General features: G+C 50.1%; 1 protein-coding gene across 1 annotated transcript in view; it reads left to right on the top strand.

The window, feature by feature from the left end:
• MED13 (mediator complex subunit 13) overlaps positions 1-17,341 on the top strand; it is a 1,760,496-nt gene that overhangs the window by 686,270 nt on the left and 1,056,885 nt on the right. The window lies entirely within an intron of this gene.

Genomic DNA, 17,341 nt, shown 5'->3' with positions numbered 1-17,341 from the left:
AAGCTGTCTCCGCCGAGCAAGATTTTCGACGGAGGGGACGAGCGGAGGAGATCCTTCGGCGTTGCCGAACACGTGGCCTGGCCTCGCAGGCCAAATACAGTAGGGAGAGTGGGGGTCGTGGGACATCTCTAGTTCTTTTCTGAGAATGCCTTTCCTTTTCCCTTTCCTTTCCCTTGGGGTGGTTATCACGATTTATTGCCTCGGCTATGGAGAGGACACCCTTTAGGTTTTGCCCGCTTTGCAAGGGCAAGTTTACTTGGAAGGGCAAGCATTCACGGTGTAACCGCTGCTTGCCCCTCGATCACAAAGAGGAAGGTTGCACGGCTTGTCGGGTTCTTAAGCCGAAAACTCTAAAAGACCGTAGGGTTAAGAGGTGGGCGGCCTACGCTATGTCGAAGGCCGACGCTCCACCCACCGTCGCTACCTCCGACAGTGACGAGCAACGTGATACCACGACCTCCGCTACGGAAGTCGAAAACCCCCCTAGAGAGCGCACACGCGCTTCGTCGTCTGTCCCCGGCCCCGACGGGCTCGGCTCACGCCCTGCTTATGGGGATGAACACCCCGGCGACATGGACGCACACAAGACCACACATAAGCACACAACCCATGGCTCTTCTTCGTCGAAGGCGAAGAGAGCATCAGCGCCCAAGGAGACGCAGGTTTCACCGGTGGCCTCCTCGGACCGTTCGGGTTCGAAGCCCCTCTCGCAACCGCAGCCGCGACCAGCGACTGGGCTTTCGGCAAATAAGGGCGCCGCCCCCAAATCATCGGCCGGCGCGCATCAGCAGAAAACGCATGCCGCCGTAGAGCGATCGACACCCATAACGTCGAAACCACAGCCCTCCGCTGACAAACGAGTCGCTGAGAGCTTGGCAAGGATCGTGGTAGCCGACGCCCACAAGCGTACGCCGAAAGACTCGTCGAGTGCTACGCAAATGTCGAAAGACACGCCGAAAAGACAGGGACGATCTCCTTCAGTCGAAGGGATTCCCAACACACCTGAAGGCTTTTCGGAGGGCGACGGGACACTTTCCTCGACGTTGTGGGAGAGGTCGAGCCGTTTTCAGCTACAAGACACCAATTTTCCACCGCTAGACCGCTCAGGAGTACCCCATGAAACCATGGAAAGGCTCCATCTCTGCATGGAAAGAATGGAGAGGTTTATGAATACCCAGAACCCTCCCACTCCCAAGAGAATAAGAGAAGGGCCTCAGGAGGACCCCAGGGGCAAAATTCCAAGACTAGTCAATCCCCACCAGGACACAGCCTCAGACTTCCATAGTGTGTATGACCTCACTGGGGAAGAACATTATTTTGAGGAAGAGGATGATTTTATGGACGAGGAAGAGGGATGGAACCAGGAGGAAGGTCTGGAAGACAGCCCAGACTTGGTAGAAGAAGGCTTCGGAGAAAATCCAGAAGAAGGACCTTCTCACCCCTGGCAATCCCCATCAATATATTCCAACACTGATGTCCTGAACCTAAATCCTCCTGACAATTCACCTATTAGAAACACGTCTCCCATTGACGATCAGCCCACATTTAATGGCCTGTTGCGCAGAGCAGCAGCACACTTCGAACTGGACACTGGGGAGCTCTCCCCTGAATTAGACTTTGTGGAAAGAGTAATTAAGGAAAAACCCCCGGTCAGTCAGACCATTCCCCTCCTCGCTTCGGTGAAGAGAAGAATCATCCCTTCGCTGTCCACACCCGCACTAATCGGAGGGGTCAATCCTAGAATTGAAAAACTTTTCACTCCTTCACCCTCAGACCCGCTGTACATCAGGGGACATTCCATTCCGGATTCCCTGGTAGTAACCAACACAAGAAAGAGGGCAGGGGTACCACTTTCCACCAGTGAGGCACCACCTGACAAGGAGGGCAAGCGGTTATATGCCCTTGCAAAAAGAGCTACATCCTCGGCTGCCTTTTCGGCAAGAATTGCAAACAACAATTCTTTGCTCGCTAGCTATGCGGACGCGCAGTGGGCCAAACTGCGCAAAGACGCCGAAGAAGTGCCGGAACCATTACGTACACGCCTGCTTACAACTATTGGCGAAGGAACCCAGGTCAACCAGAGTATTGTAAAGAGCTCTCTGGATGCGGCAGAAACTGCGGGACGTTCCCTAGTTCAGGGAATAATCCTAAAATGCCACGTATGGCTGCGCAACTCAGGGTTCAAACCGGAGACACAGGCGTCTTTAATAAATAAACCTGTTGAAGACTCAAACCTCTTCGGGAAAGCGGTGGATGAGGCTCTGGAGATGGCTAAAAAAGAGTTCGATACTATCAAAACTCTTGACCAAATCTCTAAGCCCTCTACCAGGCGCGGCTATGGCAACAAACGCTTTTTTCGTGGCCAACGCCAACAACAAAACCAGCAGCAACAGTACCCTGCCACCATTTTCCAGACCAATAGTGGCCAGTACAGCCAAAGAGGACAGCGCCGGGGCAAAGGAAGAGGGCGGGGGTCCACCCCCAGAGGCTCCCAAGCCCCTAACAACACCAAGTGACGCGAAGATTCGCGTCCCCTCCCATGCAACACCGGTCGGGGGCCGGATAACATCCTTTCTTCCATCATGGGAGGGTATAACGTCAGACCGCTGGGTACTTTCCACCGTAGCCCACGGATACTGCATCGAATTCAACAGTTCCCCAACATACAAACCCCCGAGGGGACGACGCATGTCACCGGAACATCTTGCCATCCTTCTACAAGAAGTACAACAACTGCTGGAAAAAGGAGCCATAGAGGTCGTGCCTCTCTCAGGTAACGGAAGGTATTTATTCAGTGTACTTCCTTGTACCCAAAAAGGATCTAACCATGCGCCCTGTATTAGATCTGCGCCCAGCGAACAAGTTCATCAAACCCCAAAAGTTTCGTATGGTGACCTTACAGGAAGTGATCCCACTGCTATCACAGGGAGATTACATGACAACATTGGACATGAAAGATGCATACTTTCATATTTTAATGTTGCCAGCGCACAGAAAATACCTCCGGTTCATGATAGAGGGCAAACACTACCAGTTCAGAGTGCTACCCTTCGGCATAGCATCAGCACCGAGGGTATTCACGAAGGTGCTGGCAGTGGCAGCGGCCCACCTGCGCAGGTTGTCCATCCCAGTTTACCCTTACCTCGACGACTGGCTCATAACGGGATTCTTACGAAACATGCTTCTCCAATACCCAAAAGACTGTAGACCTTTTGTTCCAGTTGGGCTTCTCCATCAACGAAAAGAAGTCCAGCCTAGACCCCAGCCAAATCAAACAATTCCTAAGGGCTCTAATTCAAACAAAGGACGGCCTCGTCTTCCCCTCCAAAGAGAGGGTCCAAAACATGCTGTTTCAGATCCCTCAATATGTGACCGGTCGAGAGGTGACGGTACGCAAAGCAATGCGCTTGCTAGGCATGATGGCGTCGTGTATTTATTTGGTACCTCACGCGCGCCTGCGCATGCGCCCAATGCAAGAGTGGCTCAACAGCCAGTGGTGTCAGGCCAGCGGACTATGGGACGATCTAGTGGTGGTCTCGCAGGCCCTATTTCTCTCGCTACGGTGGTGGACAAAGGAAAACCTGGAAAAAGGGAAACCCTTTGCCACACCCGCGGCGGAAGCCACTCTAACCACAGACTCATCCCTCACAGGATGGGGGGGCTCACCTATCCCATCAGACTGCTCACGGAGAGGACTCCGAACGTAGCATCCAAACACATCAATCTTCTGGAGCTACTAGCGGTGTTCAAGGCGCTAAAAGCCTTCCAGGAACACCTACAAGGCAGGACAGTGATGGTCCTTACAGACAGCACCACAGCCATGTATTACATCAACAAGCAGGGGGGAAACCCACTCTCCAGGACTGTCCAAACTGGCCCAAAACATATGGAAGTGGGCTCTCAAACAGAATGTTCCTTCTGTCACAACATGTACCAGGGGAACTCAATCTGCTGGCAGACAAACTCAGCAGGGATTTCCCCCTGCCCGAAGAGTACGAATGGCGACTGCACGAAGACATCGTCTTCGACGTCTTCACGCAATGGGGATTCCCAGAAATAGACCTGTTCGCAACCCTGGAGAACTCACAATGCCAAAGTTATGCCTCCAGGTACCCCCAGAACCAATCCAAGGGGAACGGTCTGTCGATTCAATGGTCAGGGAAATTTGTTTACGCTTTTCCCCCGACTCCCCTTCTCAACAAGGTGGTGCACAAGATGCACCAGGAACAAGTAACCATGATACTGGTGGCCCCAATGTGGGCCCGACAGCCATGGTTTGCTCACTTGATGGAGCTGTCTCTATCTCCCCCAGTGAAACTCCCCTGCCCGTACAACATGCTGTCACAAGACAGGGGCAGGACTCTGCATCCATGCCCCCAGAACAGGAACTTAGCAGCCTGGCTCCTGAAATCATAGAATTTGGACATCTACAGCTCCCGCAGAAATGCATGGACATCCTCAGGGAAGCCAGAAAACCTAACACTCGCCACTGCTATTCTAGCAAATGGAAGAGATTTGTCATCTGGTGCAGAGGAAAGAGCATCAACCCAATTGACTGCTCTCCCACACATATTGTTCTATACCTGACCCATTTATTGGATTCAGGTCTAGTGTTCAATTCCATTAAAGTCCACCTAGCGGCACTTTCTGCATACACCACTTCCCAACTCAAAGTGTCGTGGTGGAAGATCCCTGTTATAAAGGCCTTCATGGAGGGAGTAAAGAGAATACACCCCCCGATAGCTGACCCAGCTCCCGGATGGGACCTTAACGTGGTACTTACAGACTCATGGGCTCACCATTTGAACCCATGCACAAAGCATCTCTTAAAGACCTCACTCTTAAGACTGCTTTTCTAATAGCGATCACCTCCATCAGGAGAGTAAGTGAACTACAGGCTCTTTCTGTTCTAGACCCCTTTGTTACAGTTCACAGAGATGAAGTGGTTCTACGCACTCACCCAAGGTTTGCTCCGAAATTCATCTCAAAATTCCACGTAAACCAGTCTATAGAACTACCAGCGTTCTTTCAAAATCCTTCCAACTTGGGAGAAAGGACTCTGCACACACTAGATGTCCGCAGAGCGGTCATGTTCTACATGGAAAGAACCAGACCACTGAGGAAGACTAATCAGTTCTTCGTCTCGGTGGCAGCAGGAAGAGAAGGGGATGCAGTTTCAAAGTCCACTATTTCTAGATGGATTGTTCAATGCATCACTCTCTGCTATACTCTTGCTAAGAGAGAACTGCCCTTTAGGCCAAGAGCACATTCTACTCGAGGCACGGGGGCGTCCATAGCATTCATTGCAAATGTTCCCCTTGAGTCCATCTGCAAAGCGGCTACCTGGAGTTCTGTGCACACCTTTACAAAACACTGTCTAGATGCACACTCTAGATCTGACTCCCAGGTGGGACAGGCAGTATTAAGACATCTTTTCTCTACTGTTCCTTCTCATAACCCACCGCCAACTCCGGGTACTGCTCGCTAGTCTATGCACAGCATGTGATTCTAAGCAGATTAACAAACATCAGAAGACAATGCATTACTTACCGTAAAAGCATTTCTGATGGTTGTATCTGCTTAGATTCACATGCGCCCACCCTTCCTCCCCGCTCAGATGGAAGGAACATAGACATCCTTTTTCTATATTTCTCTCTTTTCTGTACTCACTCACGTCTAGAAGGCTCCCTCAGGGCAGAAAAATACAAACAGAGGGACCTTGACGCGTGAGGGATTGTGGGTACAACGCACGTCACTATAGGGATAGTGTTACAGACACGCCTTGTCGATGTCCCCTTTTCGACTACGAAAAACAAAATGCAATACTCTGCAGTGACCACTGGATGTCGGACCTATGCACAGCATGTGAATCTAAGCAGATACAACCATCAGAAATGCTTTTACGGTAAGTAATGCATTGTCATTCCTGAAACAATGTAAAGTGCTTACCAATAAGGTTGGTCGTGTAATTGTATTATTCTTGAAACATAACTTGCATAACTGGTCTGGTACTTACTTACAATGTTGGTAGTATAACTATTGTTCCTGAAACTGAATAAGTGTAATAGTTTACTACAAATAGGGTTTTATACACCTTGAATAGCTTACTGCCATTCGCAAAGTCTTTTATGCTATGGTTTACTTACCAGAAGTATGTGTTGGCTTTTATATTGTTTATTGCTTATAACTGTACTTACTTTTCTCCAGCATGGGGTCTGGCATGGATTCACATGCTCATGAATATTCCCCGTCAGGCTGGGAATTCTCAGTAAATGAAAAAATCAGTTTCGTTTCTGAACTGTCTTTCTCCAAAAACCCAATCACTGAGCTATGGGTCATACTGCCCCCAGCCAATGACTTCCCTCCACCTAAGCCGTTCCTGATTCAGTCATCTTCAGATTTTTACTGCACGTTCAAGTGTTGCCCAGAACACCTCCTCCTGACGAGATGGGATCGTTCCGTGTTCTGATATCCCGAGCCTCATAGCTTTTCCAGCTTAAGCTGGAGGAAAAGCAGGAAGGCTTCTTGTTTCAGTGCTGAGAGACGAAGAGGAAGACCATCCTTTCGGTCCCCCTGCTGGACGATGTTTGTGTCGAAAAGCTGGCGTTGATGAAGAACCCCGCCCCAGTGAAGAGACAGGCTGGAGAAAAAGAACAGGTGCCAGATTCTGCCCCAAGTGTCTACGGTCTCAACCATCGCCAGACTCGGTGGTCTCAGCTGCCACCAGGAAGAAATGGTCCGGCTCGACGTCTGCTTCGTCCGAATACCTGAGGACTCCCGTCCTCGACCTACTATGACTGAACAAATACATAAGATCCCAGGTCAGGATGGTCATTCTTCAACACGTGCTTAGACATCTGGAAGAGGGAGACTTTATCGTTGTTGGACCTGGAGGATGCGTACTTCCCGATCCCCATTCACTAAGGACACCGCACGTTTCTGCGCTTTGTTGTTCAAGGGAAGCATTACAGATTCAAAACCCTGCCATTCGAACTGAAGTCGGCACCCGCAAAGTGCCTGGCTCCGGTGGCTGCTCATCTACGACTGCAAGAGATGCATGTCTACCCTTACTTGGACGACTGGCTCATTCTGGCCAGATAGGATATCGCCGGCGACCACCTTGCGAGGACCGTCCGACTACAGATGCATCTGGGGTTCTCATTGAATTATGCCAAATCGTGTAGGACTCCATTACAGGACATCCTGTTCCTGGGATGTTGGCTCAAGTGTCGTGCCTGGCGGCTCCGTCTAAATAGAGGATCTCGGCCATCATGGTTAAGGTGCAACGGCTGTTGCCACTGAATCACCACGGTGAGGATACAGTCACGATGAACGCTTCCCTGGGAAGATGGGGAGCTCACGCCAGCCGTGTTCACGCCAGAGGACTGTGGTTACCGGAGGAGAAGACTTTACACGTCAACGTCTTGGAACTTCGGGCAGTATTTTGGACCCTCGGGTAGTTTCTGCTGTCCCTCAAGGGCAAGGTGGTGAGGGTCTTCGCAGTCAATACCACTACAATGTTTTACATCCGGAAACCGGCGGGCACCTGATCCCCAGCGCTCTACAAAGAGGCGGAGGACTTATGGCACTGGGCCGTCGCCCAGGTGATGTTCCTTGTTACAGTTCACCTGGCAGGAGTAAAAAACAGTCGCCGACTCCCTCAGCAGGGAGCTGCGCTCTTGCCACAATTGGGACCTTCGACAGGATCAAGTGGACTATCTTTTCCTCAAATGGGGCAATTTCCAGATTGATCTGTTTGCGATGGCAATGAACACCAAGTGCCACAGGTTCGCCAGCAAATTTTTCCCAGCGGGGGAGCATGTGGGACACATTCTCATTCCCCTTGGATGGCCTGTTTCTGTATATGTTCCATCCGGTACTTTTGCTTCTTCGAGTCTTCAACTCCCGATGGTGCAGGATGATCCTCGTCACATCAGCATGGCCGTGGCAGATCTGGTACCTGGACCTTGTCAGCATGTCAGCGTCTCCATTCAAGCTACTAGTGGTCGCAGATCTTCTCACCAGGGAAGGAGGCGCAATTCTGCACCACAACGCGGATTGCTGGACCTGAAGGCCTGGCTCCTGCAGCATTAGAATCCAGGGGTTACAATCTTCCAAATGACAGCAAGGAGGTACTCGCCAAGGCCAGAGCATCATCTACTTTCAAATGCTATGGACTCAAATGGAAGGGCTTTGCTATTTGGTGCCGTTCTCAGAAGATCGACCCTCCTGAGGGTCACGGCCCCTCAAGTACTTCCATATTTGCTTTTGTTGGCTAAATCAGGGCTGGCTCACAATTCCAGGGTTCATCTGGCGGCTATCTCCCCTACACCAGATACCCAGGACGAGCCTCCTTGTGGTTGCACCGGTTAGTCAAGCAATTAGTCAAGGGACTATTCTGCTTGTTCATGCCAGTGACGGCTCTGGCGCGGGAGTGCAATGTGGTACTTACTAAGCTCATGGGAACTCAGTTCGAGCCTATGCATTCTGTTTCACTCCAGTTTCTATCGTGGAAGATGGCTTTCCTCGCGGCCATCACCTCTGTCTAGGGGTGGCTGAGCTCCAGGCCTTATCATGTAGGCCACCTTAATTGACCTTTGCACAAGACGAGGATGGTGCTGCGGGTGCACCCCTCCTTCATGCCCAAGGTGCTGTCCGACTTTCATCTAAACGAGTTATTGGTGTTACCTGTGTTTTTTTCTGACTCCTTCGTTGCTGGCTGAAAGGACTTTGCACTTGCTGGATGTGGCTAGAGTCCTGAAGTTTTATGTGGGCCGCACAAAGTGTTTCCGGAAAACTTCTCAGCTTTTTGTGAACTTTGGTTCTGTGAACCATGGTAAGGGCCTGTCCAAGGCTTCCATTGCCAGGTGGCTCTCGTGCTGTATCACCCACTGTAACTGGTTGGCCAACTGATCGACTGTCTAAGAGCCCTTTCCAGCAGGGCCATTGCTGCTACAACAGCGTTCCTGTCTGGTGTGCCCCTGCTGGACCTACACCTTAACAAAATTATACTGCATCGACATGGATTCCCGAGAGGAGTCCAGAGTCGACCAGGCAGTGCTGCGCAACCTATTTGCTTGAAGGTGAGCCTGGTGAGGAGGTAAGATTGCTTATGTTGAGCCTTGCCACCTCCCGTGGTTGTGCATGTGTACTGCTATGTATTGTTTATTCATGAGCATGTGAATCCATGCTAGACCGCATGCTGGAGAAGAAACCAGTTATTTAACGGTAACTGTTGTTCTCCAGCATGGTTCTAGCATGGATTCACATATGAACCCTCCCGTCTACCTGTCTGCGGCTCTTCTCTTGGTCCTACTGCCACTTTACGTGCTACCAAATCTGAAGATGACTGCCTGAGGAGGGGCTTAACTGGAGGGCAGTCATTGTCTGGTAGCGGTATGACCCAGAGCTCTGTGATTGGTTAGGAGAAAGACCAGAAATGAAACCGAAATGTTTTTTTTTTTTTCTTTTCTACTTTTATCCGAGGATTCCCAACCTGACAACGGGGAATATTCATGAGCATGTGAATCCATGCCACACCATGCTGGAGAACAACAATTACAGGTAAGTAACTTGGGTCCCCCTACACAATATGCCCACCAAAAATATCGCCATACATATGGCCGTTTGTCTCACCATATGATATTTTTGCGGAGGATATTTTATGGGAGCCGGAGTTGCGGGGTTGTCCCCCGCAACATTTTAAAATAAGGCAGGGCTGTCCCCTGCAGGGTCTATGGGTCAATATCGGCGCAAAAATATGGCAATATTTTTGTATTGCAATATTTTTGCAAGGATATTAACACATGGAACCGTAACTTGTTCCTTCTAAATAATTCTGTTTGCATGTGTACATCTAAAATAAACAATTATTTTACAATAGATCAGTGTATACGTTTCTTTGGACCATATCTATGCTACAAGTTCTTTGTATCTTCCCAAGACCTCTCTCCCTCCTAAGAGGAGACTTTGTGCTCTCCTATATATACCTCTGAGTTGTACAGTCTTGTACTAAGATGTGGAGTTCCTGTATTGCCCAAGTGTAGTCTTATAAAGTCTGTTGGGTGGACTTTAGAAAGACTGTCCCAACAGACCCGACTGGAAACGTCCTTGCACCCGCAGCTCCTTGGCATCTTCTACTGGATCAAACTGAGAAAACCTACTCCAGCGACACCCGCCCCCCCACCGCCCCCCCAAGCCGCCCCTCCTCAACCCCCCCTTCCCAATTCGACCTGCCAAGCACTTTGATAAATGTAATGGCAGTGAGTAGTCTCAGTACTTAAAAGTACCCCGATCTCTGTTATGAAATTTGTGAAGAACCTTTATTATTCCTTGGTTTTTAAATGTATGTTTATAAATCCCATCTAGAAGCTAGGAAAAGTCAACTACTCACCTGTAAATCCCATTGAACAACCTGTGGAACAATCTTCACACCTACAGGAACATTTCCTAACTTTGTCCCAACTTCTAAAGGTCCTGAACTTTTGTGCACAAGACCCCATTCAACTTAAAGTTGGAATTATAAAGTTATAGCTCCTATTCCTGTGGACTCTTAAAGCAATTGTCCAAGTACTTATCTTTCCTTTCAGGTATATGGTGAACTGTATGCATTGCATTAACTGTGACTGTATATATGTCTTATAGCTAGTGTTGTGTGATATTACCTGTTTGATTTTAATAGTGTTCTTAGATCTACATTAGAGTATTTTTATACTTGCCTGTCTAAGTAGAAGCATTGTGTATTTTGCTTTGTGAACTCATTGTGGACCCCTGATCCCACTTACCTCTCCTGACACTTAGTCCTGACCCCTCTCCATACTTACCTTCATTGGGTTTGGCTAAACTCGGAGTCGCCCTGTTCACTATCTAGGGTGGTCTCCTAAAATCTGTCCACCAAGCCAGATTTTAGAAATCCAGTCTAAGACTTCAGTAGCCTTTTCTTCGATCATTGTTGGAGCCAAGTATACTGTTGACAAGCAGCCGACTGAAGACCCCTGCACTCCCCCCCCCTTAAGAGACCCAGAATCTATCTCCCCCCCCCCCCCTTTGAAGCCGTGCTGGATTACCTGCTGTGAAGGCCCTGAGTGATACTTCAACCATTGCACTTGCGGGACCTGTTGGGGAGAATTCTCATTTCTCTAGCATGGGGTCTGGCATGGATTTACATGCTCATTCATATTCCCCGTCAGGCTGGGAATCCTCGGTAAAGAGAAAATCAGTTTGTTTCGTTTCTGAACTGTCTTTCTACTAATAACCAATCACTGGTCTCTGGGTCATACTGCCGTAGGTGTCATGGAACTGGAACAGTCTGGGAAGGAACCCTTGATGTTCACTCCCTTTTGTTCTAAAGAATGGTGTGCCACAATTTAGTGCCCAACTTTACTGTCCAGTCCACATGTAATGCATCAGAAAAGTGCATGACACGGGCACCTTCTTGGTCAAGGCAAGGCGCTCTGCGTGAACATCAAGGGTTCCTTCCCAGACTGTTCCAGTTCCATGACACCTACGGCAGGGTGGTAATGTACTATGACATCTTCCGTTTTTAACCTTTTTCCTCCTTATAAAACTGGTTGTTGAGTAATGAAATACACCAGCTTTTGAGGAGCTTAGACTGTCCTGACGAATGTGGCGTTCTTTTAAGCCACTGAAACCGGTCGATGTTTGTTACATCTAAAAGGACTCCAATCTATCCCCATTTTAGTTTGAGCAAGCCTTTTTACATTGTCCCACTTTCCATGAGCAAAAAGTTGATCCCACATGGGAAGTGGTGATTGTATTGTCTTTGTGTTTTTGGGAATGGGAATTCATCCGATTTCCGCAAGTTGTCATTTTTAAATTGGAGTACCCCAGGAGCAGTGTGACAATCAATGGGTTATTAAATTTTTTTATCCCATTAGATGACACATGGTTTGTTTTGAAGAGAAAAATTGATTCTCTTCACTTTCCTGGGTTTACTCTTTTCCCTTCCCTTGTTTTTACTGGTAGTCTCTTCCGATTTAAGTCAATCTGGAAGAGAGTGGGTTGGGACTCTCAAGGTTGAATGTATTACACATCATAGAAGTGGTAATTTCATTCTTATTCTATCACTATTAGACAGGCGTAACACCGCAACCTAGCTAAGAGTGCACTTTAGGCAGGGCTAGCACCCCTTCTTTCACTCTATCCTTCTGTCTTCTGCCACAACCTTGTTCTATTCTTTCTCCTTATGAATAGATTTGAGTCCACCTTTTCGGGTTTGGTTTGACGAACTGGACCTAGCCTTGGGTTCTCAGGTGGCTGCTAGTAACCTTCGTCCCAGGAAACCTACAGAGGCTGCAGCAAGGCTGGAGGAAACCGTCGCCAAGGCACCCAAGGTGGCACGGCCTCAGCAAAGCAGGACTGAATTGGCCGTGATGTCGGGCCCCCACCCGAGCACCCCAGTGGGAGGCCGGCTGATGAATGTCGGCCTGTGGAAGTCCATCTCCACTGACCTTTGGGTGCTGAATGCCCTGGCCCACGGACACTCTGGAGTTCCAAAGGAGGTGTTTCCCTGTTTTCCACCTGTGGCCAGGAAAGAGAACCACATTCTACAACTACTTCTGGAGGTACGAGCAATGCTAAAAAAGGGCGCGATAGAGCTTGTCCCCAAGAGGCTCTGGGGCTCTGGTATACTTGCGGTACTTCCTCGCCCGAAAGAAGACCGGTGGTTGGCGGCCCATTCTAGATCCCCGCCGCCTCAATAAATATATAAAATCCCAGAAGTTCCGGATGGTCACCCTTGAGCATGTGCTGGGACAGCTGGAGGAAGGAGACTTCCTGTCGTCGCTGGACCTGGAGGATGCTTACTTCCACATCCCCATACACAAGGGGCACCGTAAGTTTCTGTGCTTCGTCGTCCAAAGGCGGCAATACCAATTCAAGGCCCTTCCCTTTGGTTTGAAGTCGGCCCCAAGGGTCTTCACCAATTGCCTGGCACCGGTGGCTGCGCTTGCAGGGGGATCCACATCTACCCCCTACCTGGACGATTGGCTCATCCAAGCAAAGTCAAGGGAATCCTCCGTCGAGCACACAGCGAAGACCGTCTGCCTGCTCACGGAATTGGGGTTCTCGATAAACTATGCAAAGTCCTGCTTGGAGCTATTGCAGGACGCTCTGTTCTTGGCAGCCAGACTCAACACGGTGGTGCTCCTGGCTTCACTGTCGGAGGGCAGGATAAAAGCCATCCTAGGCAAGGTATAATGGCTGTTGAACATGGAGGTGGCCAGGGTGAGTTCCATCAAGTCACTGCTCGGCATGATGTCGTCCTGCATCTACCTTGTGTGACTGTGCAGGCTGCGGATGCGGACGCTGCAGGAGTTCCTCGATACCCGTTGGATGCAAGTGGCCGGAAGCTTCAAGGACAAGATCGCCCTTCAACAAGACATTCGGTCGAGCGACTCGTTGGTGGGGTGTCCGCATGCATCTCGCAGCAGGCACGGACTTTCAAACCCCAGTGCATCAGGAGACGGTGATGACCGATGCCTCCCTCGAGGGATGGAGCGCATATACCGGAAATAACCACGCAAGAGGCCTGTGGCTCCCAGAGGAGAGATCATTGCACATCAACTTTCTGGTCCTCTGAGCCAATTTTGGGCCCTCAAGTCATTCCTTCGTCCCTCAAGGGCAAGGTGGTGAGGGTCTTCACTGACACCACCACCACGATGTTCTCCATTCGGAAGCAGGGGGGCACCAGATCCCCGGCACTCTCCAATGAAGTGCAGGACTTATGGCACTGGGCTGTCGCCCAGAGGATGTTCCTGGTACCCTTTCATCTATCAGGAGTGAAAAACCGTGTCGCCGACTCAGCAGGGAGCTGCGCTCTTGCCACGAGTGGGAACTTTGACAGGATCAGGTGGACCTACTGTTTCGACGATGGGGCAATCCCCCGATCGATCTGTTTGCGACTTCCAGCTCAACGAGCCCTTGGTGTTACTTGATTTCTTCCCGTCGCCAGCTGAGAGGACTTCGCACACGCTGGATGTGGCTAGAGCGCTGAAGTTCTACATGGACCGAACAAAGGGTTTTCGGAGGACATTACAGCTGTTTGTGAACTTTGGTCCTGTGAACCAAGAGAAGGCCCTCTCCAAGGCTTCCATTTCCAGGTGGCACTCCTGCTGCATCACCCATTGTCACTGGTTGGCAAACCGACCAGTGCCTGGCTGTCCGGGAGCCCATTCGACCAGAGCAATCACTGCAACTACAGCGTTCCTGTCTGATGTGCCCCTGCTGGACATCTGCAGGGCTGCTACGTGGAAGTCGACGCACACTTTCACGAAATTCTTCTGCGTCGACTGGGATACCAGGGAGGAGTCCACAGTCGGCCAAGCAGTGCTGTGCAACCTGCTCGCTTGAAGGTGAGCCCGGTGAAGAGGTAAGAGATGCTTAATGTTGAGTTGTTGAAATGCTTAATGTTAAGACTTGCCACCTCCTCTGGTTGTGCAAGTTTGCACTATGTATTCTTTATTCATGAGCAGGTGAATCCATGCCAGACCCCATGCTGGAGAAGGAACAAGTTACTTACCTGTAACTGTTGTTCTCCAGCATTGGATCTTTCATGGATTCACATGCTTAGAATATTCCCCGTCGTCAGACTGGGAACCCTCGGTACACATATATAGTCGTTTCCTATAGGAAAAAACTTCCGACACTTGTGTGTCCTATCCACATCTACGGCCTCTCTGGGGCCGTTCACGCATGCCCCGTAGGACGTAGCGGTATAAAAGCCCCGCCCCCGCGGGTCCCGTCAGATTTCAACCGTCTCCAAAGATAGTGGGATCTCCTCGCGTAGTCTCTACTGCTAGATTTTCGAATTGTCGAACTCCTGTGAGTTTGTTAATTTTATCGGGATGTCGGGAAAACCTCTATTTCGCCCGTGTGCCACGTGCGGATTGAAGGTTTACGAGGGGGACGGCCATTTTCGACTGTATTTATTGTCTCCACCCTCACCACTCGGCAGACCAGTGTGAAATATGTAAAGGTTTTTCCCAGAAAACCCTGAAGGATCGAAATCGACGGCTGGTATCCTGGTTAAATGACGGTGCGGGAGCGTACCCTCATTCAGAGGTGGGCTCTGTGCGCAGGGTGGCCTCTGCGAAAACATCACAAGCACCTCGACGCTCAACTTCGTCGGAACCTCCGGCTAAGAAGTCACGACCTGTGGAAAAGGACGTTCCACGAAGTCACTCTTCTAAGGACTCTTCTAAAGACTCTGCAAGAAAGACATCTTCGTCAACTTCGTCGAAGAAAGGAAAGGCCTAAATCCTCCTCGGGCGATCAACACAGATCAGCCACGAGTAGAGATTCGGATAAACGCAGGGAGAGCGCTGTGAAGGCGGGACCGCCTAAACCACCTGCAGGCCCAACGTCGACGACGAACTAGTCTGTGTCCTCACTGCCTCTGACGCAGTCGATTTCACCGGTCATCAACCCAGCGACGCCCTCGGCGATGATGTCCTCGTCGACGGAAGTTCTGGCCTGGAGACCAGAAGTATTCGATATGGGGTTGCCTGACACATTGCTACAGGAACAGGCAGCGTCAATTGCCTCGAAAGAAGACGACGGCTTCAGAATTGTGAGCCCGGAGGACCTCGGTCTATGAGCCAGGTTCCCATCAGGAGCAACCTGCTCTCAGGTGTTTACCCAACCTCCAAGCTCCCAGGCGACCCTGTCCATGGAGGTACTGTCCTCCTTACACTCGCTGCTGAAATCGCTGGATGAAAGGCTTCCACCTGTACCGTCGACACCCCCCGTCGACGAGCCCGGCCCTTCACACCGCCCGACCAGATCGATCTGGGTTCCAACTATTCCAGCAGTCCAGGAGGAGGGTGAGCTTTCGGACTCCCGATCTGACCATGGGTCAGCTTCAGATATATCCCTCTCACCATCTAGGGATCCATCCTGGGTGTCGGATGTGGAAATGGAAACACCAAAGAGTCCCACTCACCCGTCACCACCGGACGATATAGGTGCCTTTCATTCCATGATGGAAAAAGCGTGCAAGGAGTTTGGCCTGGTCCAACAGGAGGAGAAAAAGGACTGTTTTCTTTTTGACCATATGGGCAAGAGTAGACGCTCAATATTCTCAATACCCATTTTAGACCATGTCTGGAAAGAAGGTGTTCAAACCATGCGTCACCCATTTTCTGAGCCTGCTGTCAAAGGCCGCATTGAAAAGAAATTTAAAGTACCAGACTCTACACCGAAGTGTCTTTTGGCTCAGCCTACAACGGACTCTGTGGTGTCGGCGGCGACGAGAAAAGCAAAGGCCCAACATAAATGCTCTACCCCTCCAGATAATGAGGCGAGGCGCCAAGACGTGTTTGGTAAGAAGGTTCTTTCTGTGGGGGCCTCAACGGTGAAAGCAGCTAACTCCCTGGCGGTTGTGGCCAGATATGACAGGGAGATGTGGCACAGACTGGCACCTATCCTGGACCACCTCCCGGAAGAACATAGAAGAACATAGAAGAACGGCGATGTCCCTGGTTCGAGAAGGCGAAGAAGCATCTAATCATGCTATTAACATAGTGGTGGACCTGGCAGATTCGGGTTTTAAACAAATAACGGAGTTGTTCTAAGACGCTTGGCTTAAGTGCACCAACTTCATACCCGAAGTACAGTATAAAGTTTTGGACATGCCCTTCGAAGGTGATCTTCTTTTCGGAGAAAAGGTGGACGAGGCCTTGAAGGGCATGAAGGAGGACTCAGATACAGCACGCTCGTTGGGTTCTCTCCAGAGTGGTAAGGCCTTTCGTTCTTTTCGTCCCTTTAGAGGAGCATCTGGGAACTCAAGATTCTCAGCAACCAGGGATAGATCTTTTGGTAGATCAGCGTATCCTTCCCAAGGATATAAACGCGCCTCTCAGACCTCAAGCCGGCGCAGAAACTTCCAGTCTTCCAAGAGACGACCAACTTATTTGTCGTCGACGAGCAAACAGAAAGACCAACAATGACGGGAAGCGTACCTTTCTGGGAGGAAGAGTGTCAAGCTGCATCGAGGAATGGGAGACCATCACAACAGATCAGTGGGTTTTGGACACTGTGAGGTACGGACACTCCCTACTGTTCAAATGCAAACCTCCAAAATGTCCACCAATACACCTATCCCAGCCACATCTAAACATCTTGCGGCAGGAAGTAACACTCATGTTACAGAAAGGCGCCATCGAATTAGTCCCTGCATCGCAGAAAGGCCTAGGGGTATACTCACGGTGTTTTGTGGTACAGAAGCCAAACGGAAAATGGCGCCCTATTCTCGACCTGCGAGACCTCAAGACCCTACAGAGTCAAAAATTCAAAATGCTTACACTGCAGGAGGTGATCAGAT

Source organism: Ambystoma mexicanum, chromosome 9 (genome assembly GCF_040938575.1).
Source record: "Ambystoma mexicanum isolate Mex_15411 chromosome 9, UKY_AmexF1_1, whole genome shotgun sequence".
Taxonomy (NCBI): domain Eukaryota; kingdom Metazoa; phylum Chordata; class Amphibia; order Caudata; family Ambystomatidae; genus Ambystoma; species Ambystoma mexicanum.
The sequence above is the reverse complement of the archived record's forward strand: the minus strand, read 5'-3'. Positions and strand labels throughout refer to the sequence as shown.